We start from the raw sequence: 14,127 nt of genomic DNA, 5'->3' as shown, positions 1-14,127 counted from the left end.
GGGTCCCATGAGCTGACACACCTCATGCCATCTGTGGATGCTGAACCTGCCATGGTCACAGCCTCTCAAGCAGGATTCCAGAAGAACTCACCAGGAGTTCATTGGAGAAACAAGGGGACAAAGTCACCCTGCTGTCTCAGGCAGCCAAGACGAGGATGACTCAGCCCTCCTGGTTCCCAGGTGCCTGAATTTGTGACATGAACAAATGCTGCAAAACACAGTGGGATGCAGGTCCTGCTCCTGAGAGCACTTACTGATTTTATTCCAGTACATTGATGGATCTGCTATTGGGTCTGGCTGCTAATCCCATGGGAGCAACTGGGTAGTGGTGGATTATGAACAGAGGGATCTAGGTCTTCCAGTGTGAAACCAACTCAACTTACCTCTTCCAAAAAGAGAGATTTCCCTTTCCTTCTATCTCCTGTGGAGCCCCAGTTTCACTTGAGTCCACTCTTCCTGTGGACTCAAATGTACTTAAAATCCAATTTGGCCTCTGAATTTTGCTTTATTACAAGCAAATGTAACGGAGAGAGCACATTTTTGGGTTGCCAGAACAGCAAGTGCAGGTTGAACCAGATTGGTACAACTTGCTTCCATGTCTTGGTTTGGAGCAGAGTCTCAGGCTGGACATTTAGTTAAGGATGAACCAGCACTTGGATCTTTGGCATTCAATATCCCAGGCTGGGATGTCAGCCAGCTTTGTGACAAAGCCCAGTCATAACTGTCTTTTCCCCTCAGTTCTAGAACTGGTATTTTCCATTAACTTCCCCCAAATTAACTTCAAATTAACAACTAGAACAACTAATTAGTTTTGCTCATGGTGGCTTCCAGCACTGATCTTAAACTTGGGTGAAAGATCAGAGGGTTTAAGCAAGCTTTTTCCCTGTTTATTGATATCTGAGCAAGAGCCCTTTGTGTTTTAGAGTGGGTGGAAGAAATAATGCAAGGACAATAAATATTTGTTCTTTGCCTGCAAAGGAATTTCCCTGTAAGTTTCACCAGTCTCCTGAAATACCCTGACATGTTATTCTCTTTTCTCCTGTTGATTCTTGAAGCTGTCACTGTGACAGACAGAGGTGCGGGATTTGTAATTTTCTCTTCTACCCCCCCCCACCCCATTCCCCCTCCCCCCGACCCTGCTTTCCCTTATCACCCACTGTGCCCCCGCGGTCCTTTGTCCCATTCCTGCATTCCCTTATCACTCACTGTCCCCGCGCGGTCCTTTGTCCCATTCCTGCATTCCCTTATCACTCACTGTCCCCGCACGGTCCTTTGTCCCATTCCTGCATTCCCTTATCACTCACTGTCCCCGCGCGGTCCTTTGTCCCATTCCTGCATTCCCTTATCACTCACTGTCCCCGCGCGGTCCTTTGTCCCATTCCTGCATTCCCTTATCACTCACTGTCCCCGCGCGGTCCTTTGTCCCATTCCTGCATTCCCTTATCACTCACTGTCCCCCGCGGTCCTTTGTCCCATTCCTGCATTCCCTTATCACTCACTGTCCCCCGCGGTCCTTTGTCCCATTCCTGCATTCCCTTATCACTCACTGTGCCCCCGCGGTCCTTTGTCCCATTCCTGCGTTCCCTTATCACTCCCCCTTGCCACGCGGTCTGTCCCTGTCCCATCCCCGCCTTTCCCCTCGCTGTCCCCAGGGTTTCCCTGCCCCTTTCCCCTGCCTCTCGTCCCCTTGGCCGCAGCTCAGGTTCCCCCCCCCCGGCATGGGGTATAACCGCTGCGGGGTCGGTGTCCCAGTGTCTCGGGGACACGCTCCCACAATAAACACGTGTCTGTACCCGAGCCCCGTGTTGCCCTCTCGTCTGTTCCGCGCTAGAACTGAGCCTCGCAGAGCCGAAGGGGAAAAGCAGCGCCGCCTCTCCCCCGCTCCCGCTGGGTCCCACCGGCGCTCGCCCGGAGCCGGTCTCGCACGGCAACACAGAGGAAAGTGCCCTGCAAACCTGCTCTCAACAGGGAAAACTTTCAGCTGCCTTTTAGTTTTTTGTTTAATTTGTATTTTCATACCTTCACTGTATTTTCTGTACCAATTCTTCAGTTCAAGAGGGGGATCATTTGTTTCCAGCCTAACTCACAGACTATCTGGTTTTCTCATTATTGTGTGTTTCATAATTCCTCCCTCATATAACTCTGGAAGCAAGTTTTTGGTCTGAGAATTAGGTGTTGAAAGCTAAATATGGGCTGGTTAAAAATTTTAATTGCTTTGCTTTGTAAGAAAAATAAAATAATGAATAAAGATTAACAGCTTTGCGACCAAAACAAAATACCAAAGCTGGCTGGTAAGAGAGATGTTTCTGTGAGCCACTAGAGTGGTCTGTGGAGGTCATTCTTCAGATGGTTCTGCTCCATAGGTCTGGCTTCTCTCAATGAGCAGAGTATATTTCCTGTATATTAATTAACCATCTGAAATGGGTTGAACATATTTATAAACCTATTACAGAAGCCTGAATTTCACTTCAGGCTTTACTCACAGACTGATTTTTTTTTTTTTTTTAATCTTGGGCACAGAAAAGCTGCTTGATGCCTCTAAGCCTGGTTGCCAGATACAACAAAGAGTTTTGGAGATGATTCAGATCTTGGATGCTTCTCTTCATTCCAGGAGAAATCTCCACCAGAATGATTGAGGTGGGATGTGACACAAAGAGCAGGGCAAGGAGGAGGGATGAGCTGGGTGCTGGGGCCTGACAGCACAACATAGGACAGATTTATTGTTGAGGGATTTCTCCTTGTGCAGGACCTGAATAAATTCATGAACAGGATGAATGAATATCAGAGGTGTTTTGGATGCCCTGGTTCACAGCTTGTGTGTGGACTTGATACAATGCCTGTCACAAAAGAAAACCATATTGTGCAGGTAAGACAGCCTGAAATTTAATTTTTTACTATCCCAAAATATTACAGTGCTGGCTACTGTGTTGTGGGGACTGAAGGTGTGTCAAGATGAATGTGGCAGGACTAGGAGATCGTCTCTTAGTGGGGTCTTTCCTTCTTGTCTCTAAGGTGCTCATGGACATTCCTGTGGGATCCAAACCTCTAACTGTGGATTCACTTTAGCATTTCTCTTTCCTTCAGAGTCAGGCTCAATATGCCTTATTTCTACAAGCACAATAAAGGGAAACTCTAAGGGACTGGAAAAAACCCAGTAACTTTGGAAATGTCAGAGTATTTTAGCAGGTTTTGATTGAGTCAGAGGCCTCTACATTGTAAAAATGGAAATGATTCTTTTGTGTTCATTGCAAGATCATGAAATGCCATTTCACCTCTGCTCAAGTGAGTAAAAAGTACAAGATGGCAGGTACAGAAGGAGAACTGAGAGGAAGAAATTTCTTACTCCTTGTGATCTGGAATCCCATGGAGTATGTGGGGAAATGCAATGTGGGGTTGAATGTGTAGTGCAACTATAGGAGCCCTTTTGGCTTTTGCATCTCCACTGCATCCCTGCTCTGCTGAGACCCCCCCCTGCTATGCTGCCTCCAGCTGGGGATCCCAGCTGAGGACCTGGAGATGCTGGAGAGAATCCAGAGGAAGTACGAGGACCATCAGAGGGGGATGGAGCAGCTCTGCTGGGAGGAAAGACTGGGAGAGCTGGGATTGTTCAGCTGGAGAAGGGAGCAGAGGTAACCTCATTGTGGCCTTCCAGTGCCCGAAGAGAGGCTGCAAAAAGATGGAGAGACAATTTACAGGGGGTGGAGAGACAGGACAGGTGGAAAAGATTTTCCACTACCAGAGGACCGGTTTAGATGGGATATTGGGAATGAATTCTTCCCTGTGAGGGCAGGGAGTCCCTGGCACAGGGTGCCCAGAGCAGCTGTGGCTGCCCCTGGATCCCTGGAAGTGCCCAAGGCCAGGTTGGAGGGGGCTTGGAGCAACCTGGGACAGTGGAAGGTGTCCCTGCAGAGGCAGGGAGTGGGACTGGATGATATTTAAGATCCCTTCCTTCCAAAAACAAATCATTCTGTGATTCTGTGACTTAAAAGAACAAACCAAGCTCCTCTGACAGCCAGAAGGATGTTGCTTAATACAACATCCCCATTAAAAATGGCTCAGTCCTTTTCCAGGTAGGTGAGAAAGAGTTGATCTCCCCCTACCACTGAGGGTTGTAAGAGACAAAACTTTCTAGTATCAGGCAAAGAAACTTATTTCCAGGGGCTCTCTCCCAAGAACTCAATTCACAGGTGCCAAACCACTTCCTCTGTAACCTTGGCTGGAGATAATTAGAGAGCATTTAAAGCAGAGCTTTCAACTTCCCCAAACTCATGTGGTGCTGCCACTCAGGATGGCAATTTTGCAATTTCCATAGGTAGATTTTTGCTGGGAGATTTAATGAAGTCATGGCAGAGAAACCAGAGGGCATTAGTTACAGAGCTAAGGAAACAAATCTCACAGCATAATCCTGAGGTGCTTTTAATGTTCTAATTAAACCTATATATAGAAACTGCAGGCAGGAAAAATTGTGTGAAAAGTTTCTCATCTGCTGAGTATTTTTCCATTCATTCCCCTCCCCTCCCCCCCCCCACCCCCCCCCGCCTCAACCCCACCTCCCTTAACCTAGAGAAGGGCTGAAAAAGATCCTTCACATTGATTTTGATGGAGAAAGAGAGAGAAATGCCAAGCAGATGGAGATCAGCAGAAATGCCAGGCAAATAGAGATCCCTGCCAATGTCTGCTGATAAGGCTGACTTCTGGCCTGATAAGGCCAGGCCAGGCCAAATCACAGAAGGAGCTAAGGAGCATTAGGAGCTTCAGATTTTTCTCTAATTGCAAGGTGGGGCTGGAGATGGGGCAATAAATGTGAGGAGCTAGGAAATCACAGCAACTGTCTGAGAGAATTAATGTTCAGCAAAAGGATGGCACTGGAACAAGAGAACCTCTCTGCCTTCCCATTTAGGAAGGGTCACAGGAGACAGATGAGGAAGGAGGACAAAATCCTGCTGTCTTTTGCCATTAATAAAGACATCAAAGTGATGGATGATGAATCACAGATCGAGAGAATTGTTTAGGCTGGAAGAAACCTCTAAGGTTATCTAGTCCAATCAGTGTCCCAGCACTGCCAAGGCCACCACTGACCCATGTCCCCAAGTGCCACATCCATGCAGCTTTTAAATCCCTCCAGGGAGGGTAAGACAGTGACTCCCCCATTGCCCTGGGCATCCTGTTCCAGGGCTTGACAACCCTTTCAGTGAAGACATTTTTTCTAATGCTCAATCTAAACCTCCCCAGATGTGACTAGAGGCCATTTTATGTTATCCTAGTCAGGACATGAGTTTGGAAGACAAAAGACCCCTTGAAGCAGAAGACAATGTTGGGTGAGAGCCTGCTGAGACAGCAAGGCTATCCCAGGATCCCAGTGGCTGCAAGGACGTGGTGTTGCTCAAGCTGTTACACTTTGAAGTCTTTGACAAATGGTCTTTCTCCCTGCAATTCACCATCTGTGTTTTGAGCTTTCCTCCACCACGCATTGGACACAGAAGTTCTCATGGAAACAGCACAGGAACATACAGGGAGGTGGCACTTCAGGCTTATGCAACATAGGGAGGCTGGATTGAATTTAAAGTGCAAATCCCGAAGAAAGGAATCCCAGTGTTAACAGAAACCTCTTTCAATCATATCAAACATTACCCCAAGCCAGGTTTTTGTCACTTGGAAGAAATGCATCTGTTTTGGCAGAGCTCTCACTATTAGTCACAACCCAGTTTGGGTCCAGCTTCCTGTGGGAGCTCCTGGGTTATCAATGCAGTAACAGATACTTCAGTGTGATCCTACTCCATCACAGCAGGACTGTCTGAGACCTCTTTCTCCTTTCTTTCATTTCCCTTCACAAGGTCTACTTGGAGCTAACAGCCAGGGGTATCTTTATTCCTCTTTTATCTGCAGGCAGCAGAGGGAAAGGCCGAGCCTGCTGATGTGGAGGCAAACTGAGATGTTCATTACCACCCCCTCCATGCCAAAGGAGCCTCTCCCACAGCAGGAATTAGTCTATAATTAGCTTAGAGAGTAGAGCACTTTTAATTAAGGATTAAAATTCAGCAGGCCATCTGCCTCATTTTATTTGTAAGCAATAAGCATCTTCTGCTGGCACCACCATTTTTCCTGGTTCTTCTCTCTAAACCTCTCATTTGGGCTGAGACTAGGGCTGAGCATGGGTGGTGGAGCCAGGACATCACATCCACATTATCCAAGGCAATGCATGCATTTTGTTGGTTGAAGCCTCTCTCAGAGACAGCCATGGAAGCTGGGACAGTATCTTGTTTCCTTCCAGCCTTCCAAGCATTGGGACAGCTGCAAGGATCCAATCCAGGAAAGCTAAGCAGATGATTGCCCTTAGGTCCCATATAAGCCCTTTGCTTTGTTCTGCAAACATTTAGGGGGCTCCAAAAAGCCAGAAGCACAATTCCTGACACTTTGCTACCTTGAACAGTTTTGAGAGTGGTTAGATGGGACATTAGGAAGAAATTCTTCCTTATGAAGGTGGCAAGGCCCTGGCACAGGCTGTCCAGAGAAGCTTAGTCTGCCTCATTCCTGGAAATGCCCAAGGCCAGGTGGGAGAACGCTTGGACTTTAAGGTCCCTTCCCACCCAAACCATGGTGGGATTCTATAATCCTAAAATTAGGACAGGTCTTATAAGCCACAGACATGGAATTGTTTGGGAAGCCTGAGGAAAACAAACACAATTCTCAGTGTCCAAGAAACTTTCAGAGAACTTTGATACAAGTTAAAATGAAGTCATGTCTGTTTTACTCCTTTTTCTTGTTTTCAAGCTGCAAATGGATCAAGCCCCCCAGCCTTTCTGCAGTGCCCTGCTGTGAGACATGGACTGGTGCTGCACATATTGTCAAGGAACCCAAGGGTCCCAAGGGCTCCTTGCTACCTGGAGCTTTCCCAATTACTGTCATAAAACCTGAGAAAGGCAGGAGGCACACCTGGGGTGGCTCCCTCTATTCTGGAGATGCTCTTAGAAAAGCTTTTTGTGGAGCACCTGACTCCTACCCACATTTCTTTTATTCCCCATGACTTCCCATATACTCATGTTAGTTGACAAAACTACTGCTGCAGCTCTTTCTCCTCTCCCCCAGGATTATTATTTTTCTTTATTGTCATTATTACTAAGGGTACAACATGATTTATTTTCTGTAAAACAAGCCATGTTTTAGTCAAGGAAAATCAAAAGGGCTGGGTTAGAAAGAGACATTAAAATACATTTTGTATGAAAATGAAAGATCATAAGCAGTTTCTTGGCAGATCTAATGCCTTTCAGGACTGTTCTTTGGGAATAGCAATTCCAGGCAGGGACTCTGGAAAAAAAGTAGAGTGCATTGATAGAATGAGAAGCTGTATCAGAATGGATATGCATGAGCTGGGCAGATTAATATTTAATGAACAGTGAAGCCTGCTATCCCTAATCATGGAGTGCCTGGGATTTGTGAAGTGACTAATTTTAAAGTATTTTGTATGGAATTATTCATGCATTAAAAAGTACATGACCCCCTTGCAGTGAAACAGAATTAAACTCAACAAAATGTAGTCATCAAAATGTCAGGTGTTGGGTCCAGCTGAGACAACAGGACAAGGGTATCGCTCTTATTGAAGGACACGGTGGAACTGGAAATGTCAGGATTAGGGCACACAGCTTCCTGCAGGGAGGAATAGCCCCATGCCAGTGGGTTTTCTTGGGAACCCAGAGCAGACAGATAATTTTTTTGCTTTTCAAAGCAAGGAAGAGCCAGGAGAAGAAACAGGACCAGCAAGAGCTCCAGAGCAGGAAAATTATGTGGATGGATGAAAAGGCAACACAAGGATTCAGGTACTGGGGTAGGAGCAGGGCTGGGTCAAAATCAGTGACATCACTTGAGTGACATCTCTGACATCACTGTCATAGTCTTTACTTTTGTTTGTATTTAGCTTTGAATGGTGGCTTCAAACTTCCTTGTTGATCCAGAGATTAATGAGACTTTACTTTGGCATGAACAAATGTTTTTTTGGACCTCAGCTCAGACCATTCTTCTGGTACTTCTTTGTCTTTTCCTCACTGGTTTCTGATTAAAGGAGGCTGTTCCAAAGAAAATGTCCTTTTCACTTGGAAAATGGGGATTTAGTTGGGGGTGGGGAGGAAAGATTTTTTTTTTCCCTGCCATCTTTTAAAGGTTTCCACTTTTTCCCTGACAGAAAACAGTTTGTTGAAGTTATTGTGTCGTTTTGAAAGCCAGTGTTTAACCCAAACATGGATTTTGTGAAAATGCAGGTGGGTAGAGGAGCCTGAGCCTTCCTTGCCACACAATCTGTGAACACAATAAATTCATTGGTTTACTGAGAGGAGATGAAAGAAACAACATTAAGGGTGTTTACAGCTATTTGAGTGCTACTAATTGCACCAAAGAGTGTTCAGGAGAGGAGAGAAATCAGCAATAAAGGAATGGGGAAGGCAGGGGCACGGCACAGGTGGGAGATGCAGTTCCCCTCTCTGTGCCTGCCAAGAGCTGCCCGCATGGGCAGGGACGGTCCCGGCTCCTGCGAAGGCCCAGGAATGAGAAAATCTCACAAGCGGTCATAGCTGTGACCCTGGAAGAGAAATGAGTTTTGTTGATCAGGAGGGAGGAAAAGGAGGTGGGAATGCACAGGATCTGCAGCCTCTCCCTTGATTTGCATGGAAGCAGTTGGAGCAGATGTATTTTGTTATTTTTAGAACAGAATGTTGACTCAAAAATCAATTTATCCTTTTTCTGCCTAAATTAAAACAAAAGGTGAGCCAGAAAATGAGGAGAAAACATTTCATATCAGCTTGAGAAAAATGCTTTAATCAACCTGAAGTAAACAGATGGATTTTTTTGGGTTTTGGTTTTTGTATTTTGTTTTTTCTTTATTTAGTTTTGCTGTGGACTGGGCAAGGATTTAGAACTGGGCCTGTCCAAAGCTTATTTATTCTTCCCTCATCATTTTTTTATTAGATCCCTGAAAAGAAGGATCCATTATTTTCATAGCAATTATTCTAAGTACAGCTAGAAAAAGCTATGTTAAGTCCTAATTTGAATATTAAACATAATTAAAAGACTTTTCTACATTGTGAATTGTTCTCTTATCTGCCTGCCCATAAATGTCAGTGTATTTATGGTCACAATTTGTCTCAGAGGTAGGAAATAGCAAAATTGGAGAAATTAATAACTCAGAGTGTGATTAATATGAAGTTTGGGGTTTTTTTTAATAGCTGGAGAGACAAGGAATTGGAGACATGATGCTTTCTAATCATGCAGAGTAAAGGTTCATCTGGGTGTTTGGGCACTGCCAGATTCTCACATCCTTGTGCTTGGCCAAGGCTTTTGAAAATACTGACATCCCTGCCATCAAGGCTCTCTAGCCTGGAGAACTCCTGCTCTCTGTGATAAATTTCCATGGACTTTGTGCAGGCTAATGCCCTTTAGTTATTTATTTCTTTGATTTGATTTAAAGTCCATCTCTTGGTGACTGCATCTTTTAGAGATGCACAAAAGGATGTCTCCATCACACACTCCATGAAATGTTGCACAAAAAGAGAAATAAAAATAAAAAGAAAGAACATGAAATTTTTCACTCCCTTGGTCAGACCAAAATCTGGCTTAGGAACAATTGGAAATCATTGTCCTTATAAAAAAAAAAAAAAAAATGAGGCAAACTACATAAATGTTAGACCTGAGTATTGCTGCAAAACAGGCAGGGAGATGTGAAACTTGCCCCTTTTTGTGGTGTGTGACATTTCTGAACTTGCCAGGTACCCAAAAGTTAGTTTTCTATGCTTTCCATGGGCATTTCTTCTAATTTGCACCACTGGCTAGAAGTGCCTCACAGGTTCAGCTTTTCAGCTGCAAATAAGGATTTAAAGAAACAGAATGTGTCCCTGAATTGACTGATTTTGTCAAGAAGATTGAAGTGGAGACTGAAGCTTTTTTCCTCTGCTTTTATCAAATTCAGGTGGAGAGCTGAACTGTTCTGGCTGGAAGGGTCCACCAAGCCACTCTGGGTTGAAGCATTTCAACGTTTGTCAACACTTGTCACACTCTCCCAAGGCTTAATTTAGTGCGTGATTTCAACTTGTCCCCTGTGCTGGAAGATCCCAAGGTGTGTTCTGGCCTGTGTGAGCCAGGAGCAGCAGGAAATGCAGCAGTTTGGGTGAGCAGAGATTTGGCTGCTGCTGGGGCCACAGGGAGCCTCATGCCCACATCTGAATGTCCCTTCCAAGAAGACGCAGTTGACCCTTTCTTTTTCCCTGCTTTCTTCTGCATCCACAGTGCATTCTCTCCTATCCCTTTCTGTACCCAGAAAAGGATGAAAACCCCATTTGTGGACTTGTTAGAAACTTGCTGAACACAACTCTGTGTGTGAATGAGCCCAAGGTGTTGTTTTGAGGCCTTTGCTCCTCTACCTCCTCCATCACGTTGATCCTTCTGCTGCTCTGGAGAAAGGTGGGAGGGAGATGTAACTTTTCCATGGCTGTGGAGGTCCAGCCCAGTCTGAAATTCCCAGAACAGCCACAGGAGGCTGGAGTTGTGATGGGAAGAGGACATGACACCTGCCTCTGTTGGCAGCTCTTTGTGGCTGGCACAGCCCAGATTTCCCCCTTTCTTACTTGCCAGGGCTTTCCCCCAGAAAAAATTCTTGGTTCTGTAGAGTCTTGGTGCTGCCATTGGCCTGGCAGAGAGACAAAAGCATTTGGTTAATTAAAGATCCAAGAATATAATTGCAATTAAACACAAACAAATTGCTGAATCAGAACAGCAAATTGCCTGGAGATGGGGGAAAGGCTGCTTTGCTTTGGCTTGTTTTTCTCAGAAATGCTGAGAAGGCACAGGCAGCCAAGCAAATGCTGTAACAAGGACATGCCACTGACAAGTGTTTAACTGCTGAATAAAAGATAAGAATTTGGGTAAAGCCAGGATTGGAAGCAGCATGGCTGCTCAAGCCAATTTATGTTGGTTTCACTCTAGGAAAATCCCAGAAGTCTGGGAAGTGTCTTGCATCTGGCCAGTGTCTTTCCAACTTGGCTGGAAGCCTTCCCCAATGGAGGTAGACCCACTGATCCATCCCACTCCTAGTTCCCTCTCCCAGTGCTGCAAACCCATTCTGGAGTGGTCTGATGGCCAAAGCACCTCCTTGACCTCCTTGACCCTCACCAGAATTCATGCCAAGGATGTGCTCCCAAGGGATCTGCAGGAAGGACATGGGATTTGTTCTGCAGCCTGCCTGATCTTCAAGGAAAACCTCATGGATACATCAGAGACCATCAGAAAATGAACCTGTGGGGCATCTCAGTCCTGTGCCTGGCCAGCAACGCCCTAAAGGGCAGAAAGTTTTGGCACCTTCCCACTTCCACTGCACAAGTTCTGCAATCCTTGTTTGCAGTAGACCCATCTATTCACTCATTCCAGGGCTGCTTTCTGTGGAGTTGCTCCAGTGCATCCTTCTGAAGGCATAAAATTGAAAGAAGTCAGTGAATTATAAGGTCCCCAACAGCAGGACTCAGCAAGTGTCTGCTGTTAATCTTCCCTTTGCTACTCAGTTTTTGTTCTGACTGTAATAAATCCCTGTGCCCTTTGCTGTTCAAACTGCAGCCTTGCTACTGGAAAAGGGAGGGGGGCAGGGGGTGTGGGGAAACGCTGGAGATTGCTATGTGCAGAAATAAAACCAGGGATTCATGTCTTGGGCTGGCCAATACTCTTCCTTATCAAGGTCTGAGCTTTTGCATGATCAACCAGTGTTAAATGAAATGCTAGGAGAACTCAGGCTGAACCACAACAGATTGAAAAAGCTGCTGGATTCATGCGGGAAATAGGGCAGATGGTGCTTTGGTTTTCTTTGAGCAGGGTAGAATGGGCAGTTGGAGACATGATGTGACGTTGCTTCCAAATCTGGAGTAACAGCAAGCTGGGAATTTGTTAATGAAAGTCTTTTCCCCAAATGCCACCTCTGTGGATTTACAGCTACTTGTGGTAAAGATAATATTCATAATAAAACTTAGAAAATAAGAAAATCTGAGAATATCTTCTATTTGCTTTGATATGAGCAAAATAATAATTACCATTTTGTTTCACAATTTCTTCCAATCTGGGTATTTGTATAAAACAGAAGTTAAAAATATTGAAAAGTAGTAAGAGAACACAGCACTCAGCAGCAACTTGAATTTCTGCACTTCTATGCAGATTCTTCATTTGTGAAAAATTCTGGATTTTTGGCTATTCACCTGCACTAGAAGCAGAGAAAAAAAGAAAAAAAAAAAAAAAGAAGGTTATTCAGAGAAAAATTGCTTGAGGGCTTTGCTGCAGAGAAGTAAATCAGCAGATCTTCTGACGGTGAGAAAAGCTGTGTCCTGGTGACAATTCAAACCTCCCCATCATCCCTCCCAGTTCCCTGGTCCCTCTGCTCACACGCTGCTGGGATTAATTTCCTGTGGCTCAACAAACTCTTAATCCCAGAGCTGATTTCATGGCCAGGGGGTTATTTAATGGGTAGTCCTGATTCCTGTTGACAACAAGCTAACTTTATACTGCTCGCCAGGCTTGGCAGCACTAAGGAGGGTGCAGAGCTCCATGTGCTTACCACACAGGAGCTTTGGGAGACTGGTTTTGTGTCACTAGAATCACATCCCTGTGGAGCTGTCACTGGAGCAGAGCTCTTGCCTGGTCCTACAGAAGATGCAGGTGGGCATGGAGAGACCATAAACCTGGTGGCATGGGTGAAGTACATTCAGAGGGATAACCAACAGATAGAGCTGGAAAAGGGAAAAGCTTTTGACATCACACACTCTGCCCCCTCTCCTGCATTTACTTCTTCAGGGCTATAAAATGTTACTGGCTCTTTACAGCCATACAAACAACCAGTTCGATCTGTGAGGCTGTAAAGGATTCCCTCTGCAGGAGTTAGTCAAGGGGGAAAAATGAATGCCAAGCCACGCCATCCATCAGAGCAGGGAAATGAGGCTTTGGATGGCTTGGGCAAGGAGTTGGAGTGGACTCCTCATATTTAAAAGACTTGAGACCTCACCAGCACAGCTCCCACCTGGGGCATGGCCTCTCGCTCCTTCCAGCGCGGCTCCAGAGAGACCCAGCAGTGGGACACAAGTATAGAATGAATGGAATTGTTAAGGTTAGAAAACACCTCCAGGATAATCAGTTCCAACCTTTGATTGAATAAACCACATGCCCTGTCCACTTGCTTTTTGAACACCTGCAGGGATGGTGACTCCACTCTTTTTCCAGGGCTTGACACCCCTTTTCATGAAGAAATTTTCCATAATATCCAATCTGAACTGCCGCGCTCCCGCCCCAGATCCCTGTTCTCAGCCCCAGCTAGCTCTCCTCCTGGGGCGAGAGTGGGCAATTGAGGCACCTTCCGCTGCTCCCAGCTGGGGTTTGGAGAGTGCCTTTGTGGGTTCCGGGCAGTGCTGGCAAGCCTCGCGGCGATAAATGAAGAGCGGATCCTGTTGGGGGCTAAGTCCAAGTTTATTGTGGGCCAACGGGGCCAAATATCCTAGAACGGTGCCAGCCAACAGGAACGAGCACAAGGTGCTTGCACCGGCTTCTAAACTGTAAGGGAGGGGAAAACCGGTAACCAATGGGGATAGGGATAGGGAGTGGCTCCGAGATGGGGTGATACAACGTGGTCTAATGGGGGAAGGATATGAGAGGGGCCCCAGGCCCTCGCCCAATCACCCGGTGCCCTGAGTAGAAGCTTCTGGATGGATGGGAAGGAATACCAAGTGACAGACAAGGCACCTGGGAGGGGTAAAGGGAAAGACTACGCCTCTTCCAGGGTGATGGATAGATACTGGAAAGGCGGGAAGGGAGGACAAGGCGGGAAAACTGGGGATAAACCAAGTTGCACACGGGGGTACAAAGGAATAAGCCAATACATAATACAGGGATAATAAAACATACAAATAACGCAACTCCACACTGAACCTCTCCTGGCACAACTTGAGGCCTTTCCCTCTTGTTCTTTTGTTTCCTGGCAGCAGAGCCCAACCCCCCGGCTGTCCCCTACTGTCAGGAGCTGTGCAGAGCCAGAAGGGCCCTGAGCCTCCTTTTCTCCAAGCTGAGCCCCTTCCCAGCTCCCTCAGCTGCTCCTGGGGCTCCAGACTGTTTCCCAGCTCT

The 14,127-nt window shown here is 46.1% G+C and overlaps 1 long non-coding RNA gene across 3 annotated transcripts; it reads left to right on the top strand.

Moving 5' to 3' along the window:
* Positions 1-454: 454 nt before the first annotated feature.
* On the top strand, positions 455-12,502 carry LOC146765236 (uncharacterized). Of its 3 annotated transcripts, none has more exons than XR_014950238.1 (5): positions 455-1,076; positions 2,521-2,637; positions 2,747-7,814; positions 8,177-8,252; positions 9,953-12,502. It is a non-coding gene; the product is annotated as an uncharacterized LOC146765236 (long non-coding RNA). The 3 variants fall into 3 exon arrangements; XR_014950239.1 differs by having other exon boundaries at positions 455-2,637; positions 2,747-2,866; positions 7,724-7,814; XR_014950237.1 differs by having other exon boundaries at positions 455-2,637.
* Positions 12,503-14,127: the final 1,625 nt, after the last annotated feature.

Source organism: Lonchura striata, chromosome 27 (assembly GCF_050655825.1).
Source record: "Lonchura striata isolate lonStrDom1 chromosome 27, ASM5065582v1, whole genome shotgun sequence".
NCBI lineage: Eukaryota > Metazoa > Chordata > Aves > Passeriformes > Estrildidae > Lonchura > Lonchura striata.
The sequence above is the reverse complement of the archived record's forward strand: the minus strand, read 5'-3'. Positions and strand labels throughout refer to the sequence as shown.